Source organism: Castanea sativa, chromosome 2, assembly GCF_040712315.1.
Source record: "Castanea sativa cultivar Marrone di Chiusa Pesio chromosome 2, ASM4071231v1".
NCBI classification, from domain to species: domain Eukaryota; kingdom Viridiplantae; phylum Streptophyta; class Magnoliopsida; order Fagales; family Fagaceae; genus Castanea; species Castanea sativa.
In genome coordinates this window covers 4,496,931-4,506,311 of record NC_134014.1, presented here as the reverse complement: position 1 = coordinate 4,506,311, position 9,381 = coordinate 4,496,931, and the positions used below count along the sequence as shown (strand labels likewise).

Genomic DNA, 9,381 nt, shown 5'->3' with positions numbered 1-9,381 from the left:
AGTACAAAATTGATTATTCAACGTTATTCCAAAACCAAATATAAAATGCATGAATTAACTCAAAATAAGTATGATAATACTTAAATATAATGATATAATTATGCAAAATTAAGCTAGTATCATATACTCTCTTTCTCCCTCTTGTTCTCTTATGATCCTCATCTCACAGACCCTCAAGAGCACTACCACCAAAATATAAATTCCACCATCCACCTAGTACCATCCAACCATCACCACCCAAGCACCACCACCAACAACAGAAATCAACCCAAAATACAATGGAAAATCAAACATAATCAACCTAAAATCCACATAAAAATTAGCTCAAAATAAAAATAAAAACATCAATTGAAAACCCATAACCCAAACCCAATAATAAAATCAACCACAAACCTAGTGGTGCTACAACAAGCTGAGAGAGAGAGAGAGAGAGAGAGAGAGAGAGAGAGAGAGAGAGAGAGAGAGAGAGAGAGAGAGAGAGAGAGAGACTTCAGATAAAATATTAAAAAAAGAATTAACAAGAGTATTTAAATAATATAGAATGCAGAATAAATAATTTGATGTGGGTATTTTGTAAAAGTGGTTTTGTAAAATAAAAAGTAGGTTTTTATGCTAAAATAGACAAAAAAAATTTAGACAAACTAATGTGAATGCTCTAATGCTCTATAGAGTTTACTATAGCAATTCTTAACTTAGTTTTTATATCTTTTTAATCTCTCTCTCTCTCTCTCTCTCTCTCTCTCTCTCTCTCTCTCTCTCTCTCTCTCTCTCTCTCTCTCTCTCTCTCGCCCAAATTGTTGATCTTGTTAATTCGTGGGTCGATCTGGGGTTCATGATTTGAGGGTTGATATGTGTTTTGTTGGTTTGATTTTGGGTGGGTTGAAATGTGTTTTGGGGGTTGGATTTGGATATGGGTTTGATTTTGGGATGTGTTTTGATTTTTTTAAATTTTGATTTTTGGATTTGGATTTTTTTATTAGCTCTAGTTGTTGGTTGTAGTGATGATTTTGGTGGTGGGATTTGGTATGTTGTTTGTGGTCAATGGCAGCTCTAGGAATTTTTTTTAGGATGGTCACTAAAAAATTTAAATTATACAAAATTTAATAAAGCGATAACTTGAATATTTACTACAACTGCGAGTCAAGTCACTAAGGAGAGCAAAATTGTTGCGATTGAAAGTGAAAAATAGTATAATTGTTATCACCATCAAGGAGAACTCACAACCACAATATTTTTCTTGATACCATTTTTTAAGGAAAAATGAAATTAGAGATTATTTTTATTGAATAGGTTGAATGAGCTATAAATTTGAATGATTAGCAATTTTTATCTTTTTGTTTTATAATAAGTATTTTGTTGAATAATTTGTTCACTTGGTCTTGTTCTATTTTTGTTTTTGTTTTGTTTAAGTTTGTTGTTATTTAAGTTTTATTTTTATTTTTTAAAAGAGATTAAGGTTTATGTTTAGGGGGGGGGGGGGGGATTAATTTTGGAGTATTGCTACGCCTATAACTTTTTTACAATAAATCTTATGCAAAAAGCTGTTATTGGTGGGTAAAAAAGTAATATCAGTATTAGGCCGAAATTAGAATCAGTAGCAACTTACCAAATTGAATTTGTTGTGAAATTACTGTAAAAATGTTATGAATGTAGCATAACTCTTATTTTTATTGAACCCAAAATTTTGTAATTCTCATGTCAGGGTGGTCAACATTTTTATTAGGGTGGTCACAATAGGTTATTTTATCTTCTTTTTTTTTTTTTCTTTTTTTTTGCTAGTGTATATATACATTTTTTTGCAAGATAGGGTGGTCCTGTGACCGCCCTGGCTTGCATGTGGAGTAGCCAACGGTTGTGGTTGTGTCTGTAGATTTCTGTTGCGATATGGATTCATGGTGGTGGTAGGTTTGTGGTGGTGGAGGTGGGTTTCTATTGTGGTTTCTCTATGAGTTCGCAAGTAGAGAGGAAGAGAGAGAGATGCACAAATAGAGACAGAGATATGTTGGGGGAAGAGAGAGAAAGAGTGAAATGAATAATATTGGATGTAATGTGAAAAATAAAAAAATGAGATGTTGAGTGAGTTGTAAAATTATGTTTTAAAATAGATAATGTATCTTTTCAAATTGCTAAATACTAAAATTTTTAAGAAACTGGATGCTTATGCTCTTACTCTTTAGCCAAAAAAACATTACACAGTAGTGCAAAAGAATATAACATAATTGTGAAAATATCACCACCACACTTGCAGGTGGAATTGGTACCTCCCACTCCCTATGTACTAGCTAGGTGCGTATGGTTTGAGGGAAGAGGGGTTTGGATTGCATGTTTAGCAGCAAAATTATTTTTAATAATCACACAAAAAAAAAGTAAAAATATATCATTTTTAAAATTTGAAAAATTGTTAGTCTTATTTGCTATAACTATTCAATTTCATGATAATTGCTGTTGAATATTAGAACTATGAGAAACTCGCCACAGTGGTAGTTAATCTTATTAAGACATTAACAATGAAATCATTAAGTTGGTGGTTTTATTCAAATGCCACGTAAATTCTTAATTAAAAGACTGCAATAGCATATGAAATCAAAGAAAGGCGATCATAAGAATGTTTAAATAATAATAATAATAATTAAAAAAAAAAAACAGTTTGTTCACTTATGTGGTTCAACTTCATTGTCCATATATAATCATATAAGAACTTTAAAAAAATAGGCAAAGGTTTTCTTCCGCACCAATTTGGAGGAATTTCCTTCAAATCTTTATGTAGTCACTTATAAAAAATAAAATTATCTGTGTGTATAATTTAAACAACTCACAGAACTAATTAAATAGGTCATATATATGACTAAAAATACATGTAGATGATTTTATCAGTCTTTACATTGCAGGTTGAAGAAATTTTCCTTTAATTGGTTTGGAGGGAAACTATTTCTTGAAAATTATAGCCTTATATAAAAGATGGAAATTGAATCCAATTTAACATGGAAAATGACGATGTTCATTTAAAAATGGACCATTTCATGATTTAATTAAATATTAAACCCATCAAAAAAATTATAGATGTTTCTATAATTTTAAATAACATGTCATTTATTTATTTTTTGAGAATGAAATGACATGTCATTTTGTATCTTTAAGATCTAAAACATATAATTTTAAGAATGATATGGAAAGACTAAGTTGAATTGATAATCTTGAAGCAGATGCATTCCGTTTCTTGTGACTTTGCGGCTTGGGTTATTGTCCTTGTGTTTCAGCTCTTATTATATAATTTAATAATTTGATAGTCGAAGATAAGAGGATTTGAATCATAAATGTCAAAAATTTCAAATGAGACTCTTTGTTATATATAATAATTTAATAATAGTCTCTCACGATCAAATTGCACCAAGAGTTTATGACAAAATAATAGTCTCTCACGCTGAAGATGCCATTGTTCACAAGCAAAAAAAAAAAAATCACAAAGTTTTATTCATAGCACACAAAAACATAAACATATTATAAAGATACAACTAGTCCTCTAATTAGAATGAGACGTAAAGTTGAATCTGCCTGAAAAGTAGAGAAGAGCTGAACCCAAGTCTTGAATTTGCTAAATCAAACTGTAAAAGATTGTCCTCCAGTTGATACCCTCCAATGACAACGGAAGTCGTAGGGTATGATCCTCCATCAACGAATCCAAGACACAACACATCATTGCTAACCTGCACCATAGAGTTTGCCCCAAAGATCCTCCAATACACGCTCTCGCTCTGCAGCATTAGATCAATTGGTGGCACAGCTGGGCCAACACGTGTGCTACCAAAGTTCTTGGAGCTAAAACATGCCCCAAAGGGTGCCACTGATGCCACTCTAGTGATATTTGCGAGTTCTTTGATAAATGCCCCAACAAAAGCATTGTAGATTGAAGTTTCCAGGACTGTATAAGGATTAACAGAGCTGATTTTGGTTCCACCATAACCTTCTTTATTAATCGTTAGCAATGTCGTATTTAAGGGCACGGCTTTTCCGTTGATCTGAATAGACTTGACTTCGATAAAGTATTCGGCTGAAGGTTCACCTTTGAAGTAAGATGATGCAGTGCTTACAGGGTTTTTGATAAGTGGGGTGTAAATGAGAGACTTAGAGACATCAACATTTGGAAGCAAAACATATGGGCCATTTCCAAAGAATATAACACCATTAGATGTTGTGGAAGAACTCAAACATTTAGCAAATTTTCTATGGAACCTAAAGGCAGAAGAGAATTGAAAAGGAAGAGAAATTTTAGTTCTTCCGAGCCCAGCCATTCCCTTGACGCCACTTGCAAGACCTTTCAATAGAAATGTAGAACCACAAGTAAAGAGGAACTTAGGAATGGAAATCACTTTACCAGGATTTAACCCATTAGTGGATTGAATAGAGACAACATCTTGGGCAACCTCACCATCAGTGGAAGTGCGGATTACAGGGTTGTCAGGCATAAGACTACATGTGTTATTGTTGCACCCTGGCTTTGGGCCTGAATAGCACTCTCCACAAGCTTTAGACCTTGCAATAGAGCATTGGGAAGAGCCACAATGGGCAGGCTTGTAAGTAGATGAGACAAGCCTTTGTCACAATCTACCCAAAGGAATTGGGATCCGGATCCTTTCCATTTCCCTTTGAAATGGAGAGTGTCCAGTTGATGGTCAGGATTTATTTGAAAACCATCAAGGGCCAAAATACTGCCAGGTCAATTAAAATATTAACACACACTTAATTGTGGTTAAACACTTAAACTAGAGGGTTGTTAACTCAATCGGACAAAAGCTAATAGAAAACAAAAAAAAAAAAAAACAACCTTTTAGGAGGTAAAACAAGCTACTGGAAAACAAGTTCAACCGGACAAAAGCTACTGGAAAACAAGTTCAACCGGACAACCACATCTCTGTAACCTCATCTCTGTTTTTTGTAGATTGGTTCAAAGAACAAGTTTAGAGCACATCTTGTTTCTATCTTGCCAGAAATTTCAGAGCACATCTTATTAACAGTAACACAAATTTTTGCCAGAAGATTGCTGCTATATGGCTTTGTCCTAATAGTCAATAGATCTTGAAGAACAAGACTAAAGTAAAAAACTGAATTCATAACCCAGTAAGCACTAAGCAGTAACCACCACTTAACTTCTTTCTACAGTCCCAACCAGTAAAAGATGATGACAGATTCGAAAGGGAGAATAGAAATAAGTTCCAATGTCAACTAATTTGAAAGTTGAACTTTCAGAATTAGTATCATTCAAATGGTTTTGAGTCCTAACAAAAAGAGTATCAAATAACATGCTATTCATTTTCATTGACTTCAAAACATGTACCACCATTATCAAGCAAGAGAAAAGCTTAGCCCTTTATTGCATAATAGATGAAGTAATACAACCCATTCACAGAAAAACAAAAGCTTGCTAAACCCATAACAAGAGTTATGGCTCACAACAATGAAGCTAAAATTTTCAGTACTAACAATCCACTCGGTCCTTACTTTCTTATTATTCAATTCATTCTTCCTCTGCATCTCCTTCTGCAAAACTCAAAGCTTGACAAACTGAAGGCTCCACCTCCTCATTATTGCAAAAAAACGACCTCCTTCCAATCAATTCAGCCACTCTTTTCGCCGGCCCTAAGTCCCTTGGAGTCTCATTCACACACCGGAGTGACCTAATCTTTGGAAGCACACCACCCACCTTAGAAATTGACGCTACATTACCATCCTCCTCACCCTTGTACACCATTACCTCACTGGGAATCTCCCATCGCTTCTTCACCCTACTCTCAGTCCCTTGATTCCCACGCGATTTTCCCACTGATGAAGCTCACCTTTTGTCACACCTCTTCCCATCATCCTTATCATTCTCCGGTAGAGACCGCTTCCTACCATCACTTAATCTCAAATTCCCTTTACTCTGATTAGCAATCTGATTGTACCTGCTTGCCACAACCTGGCCTGGCTTCACTGGCTTCTTCACCGACTTTTCTCCATCTTTAAACAACTTCTTTTGAGCAATTTCGAGGTAAGACTCAGACTTTTACCCCTTTCTTTTGTTTCCTTCAACTCATCTATATTTTGAAGCTTCCAAAAGCACGATTTCCAGGCGATTCTGTATCGACTGGACCGGCGTGATCTCCGGCTTCTGCCTAGCTCTGGCTCCGACGAGTATTTCGGAAGGCCCTAAACTCATACCTCTTCTGATAATCTTCGATTTCATGTTTGAGGGTAAAGGTTCTTCAATCTTTTTCATCAAATGGGCTAGTGAGAGAAAAGAATATGGTGGCATCGGCGGTGAGGAGAAAATCCTTGGAGATGAGAGTTTGAACTTTGAAATTTCAGAGGGCTGGTGAGAGAAAAGAATATGCTGAGTTACCTTGGTTTAACCAGAGTTGAATTTGTTGAGTTAAGTTTTTAATATTTTCATAGACGTGGCAATATTTTGGCCCTGATAGTTTTCAAATAAATCTTGACCATCAACTGGACACTCTCCATATTTTTTGGCTATGGAATGGGAGGGAATTAGGAAGAGAAGAGAGCAAAGGAGAAGGAAATGAAATGAGGAAGCCATAGAGCTTGTGTGCGCAAATGAAGTTGGGACTTGGGAGGGCATGGACATGTCTATTTATTTTGGGAGTTCGGATCGGGACTTGGGACTTGGGACTTGGGAAGGCATGTGCCAAAGAATTTTTTAATATATTTATTTTACTACATGTTTAGTTATAAATGTTATAGTTCCTATTTAACTAACTTGGTAAAATTTATTATTCTCAAATAAGATATCTGAGTTCTAATTCAATCTATTTGAAAAATCGATTGACGTTTTGATAATAAAAAAACAATTATTATAGAGTAGATAAGATAAATTGAAATTCTATAATTTTTATACCAAAACATAAATGGTGCAATTACCTAATATATTAATATAATACCATGTACCAATATTAATTTGCCTTAGCAATTGCAAAAATAAAAAATAAAAAAAAATAAATTGTGAAAGTTTTTAAAACATACTATAATTATTAATATTTAATTATAATAGAGTTATAAACAAACGTATCTATAATATATATATATATATATAAAAAAAATTTCACGATTATAATTTTTTTTTTTGGTAATTAATACATAGTAAGAGCATCTTTAGCCGCTTAGCCAAATTTTCACATTAGTACTGATATCGGTTTAATGGCCGGTATGGTATATTTCTCTAGTACGACGGGTTTCGATACGGTATTGCCTTCCTTGGTTTTACCTACCTATTTTTTCAAATACATTTTTCAACAAAGGTTTGACTTACCTCCAGTACTTTTTTAACTAGACATGTTCTTTTATTTTAAATATATAATGATAAGTAGTAGTAAGTTTTATTCTCCACCGTTTATTTAGTTTTTGAATGATGTGGCATTTTCTCATTAAAATAAAACGAGATTCCAATTAAAAATATACTGGAGGTAGGGGTAGCAAAATTAGACACGACCCGTGAACCCAACACGATACGACATGAAATTAGCAAGTTATGAGTTGAGGTTTAATGGATTCGTGTCATATTCGGATTGACATGACTGACCCGGTTAATAAACGAGTTGAGTTAATGTTCAACATATAAAACCCGTTTAACCTGTATGACTTGTTCAATTAAATGAAATTTTACCAATATGCCCTTCAAACTCTAGATATATAAACTTATTAGTTGTTGTGGTTTATTTTCTTTGACATATTTTGATTGATTATTTGTGATACTGGAATATGCTGTAGTTTTGAATGATTATTTATGATGCAGTTACTCGTTAGTTCTGAATTTTATATTAAAAATATTTGTTTGTTTGTTTTTCAATAGATTTTTTTTTTTCATTTTGATAAAATTGGATAAATAGGTCGACACGACTAATCTGTTTAATAAATGAGTCATGTTAAGGTTGAGAAATCTTGACTTGTTTAATAAACATGTCGAGTTAGTATCGACCTATATAAACAAATACTTATGAGTTGACACAACATGAACCCAACACGTAAACTTCCTGGAGGTAAATCAAACATGTTCAATAAACTTCCTATCCATTCCTTGTCACATTCAAATAAATATATATATATATATATATATATATATATATATATATTTTCTTCAATCTTTTTTAATCTTTATTTTTATTGTGCACAAAGAAAGAGAGTGAGTGGTTGAATATAATTAGTGGACAGAGGAGATTGAATATTTTAGTCATAAAAATTCATTTGGAGAGCAATAATAACTCTCCATGTATGGAGAGTTACTGTAGCTAATCTTTTACACACACACACACACACATATATATATATATATACACACATTTTAGAGAGGTTGTTGGAGCTAATTTTTGTGAATTTGCTCTCTAAACATGGCTTTAGAGAGTTTATTGGAAATGCTCCAAGTCACGTCTTTAATTTGGCTAACTGCCTAAATTGCGTAATATGTGAATGATTTGCGTCAGTCAAAGAAAAATGAAAAGCATAAAAACAAAGAAAGAAGTCTATGGATTTTTTTAGATACTGTTTATTGTTAAAAACTGAAAAATACTGTAGTAAAATAATTTTTAAATGTGTAAATAGTGCCGTTAAACTCAGTTTTAATGAAAATTTTACTGAATTCTATACTTGTAGGTCCCATGAACAATGCACAGGACCCACTATAAAAAAACGCTTCCGCTAAAAAACGCACAAAACACAATTTCCAAACGGATATCATGTACCTTTAGATCTCTTTATTTTTTTTAGGGGGTATATACCTTTAGATCTAGATCGTGATTTATAAATTATCATTTTAATTAAATCATACATATGTGAGTCCTGCAATTGGCGTCAAAGGTCAAGTTAAATGGTTTCTTTTTTATCACTCCAATTTCTTTTTATTTTAATTAAATCATTCACATGTAATGACGTAAGTCCTGCAATTGGCTTCATATGTCAAGTTAAATAGATTTTGTTATCACTCCAAAATATTCTCCTACTACATCGAAAGACTGTATCGGTATAACACCCACCAAAACTTTTTTTTAATGAATTGTGGGTCAATACCCAATGGAATAGATAATATCGTAATATTTTATGAGCTTTTGATTGACTCAACATTTTTTTTTTTTTACACTCTTCCGCACTATTGTGTATGTATCATGTGGACATTTTTAAACACTTTGAACATTTAGTGTGAAAGTATAGATATTGTGTGTATCTCCGTACATCATTAATCGGGAAATAATTTTTTTTTTAATTTATGAATCGTATTGATATCAAATATAACAAATATATAGTATAGGATTCATAGGATAAAAGTTGAAGGAGATAGATTTAGTTGGCTCATACAATGTGAAGAAAAAAAAAATTGTAGAAGAAAATAAAAGCCCTGTG

At 32.9% G+C, this 9,381-nt stretch overlaps 1 pseudogene; it reads right to left on the bottom strand.

Moving 5' to 3' along the window:
- Window positions 1-3,524: 3,524 nt before the first annotated feature.
- LOC142624774 (putative aspartic proteinase GIP2) lies at window positions 3,525-6,220 on the bottom strand (annotated as a pseudogene).
- Between the last annotated feature and the right edge of the window lie 3,161 nt (window positions 6,221-9,381).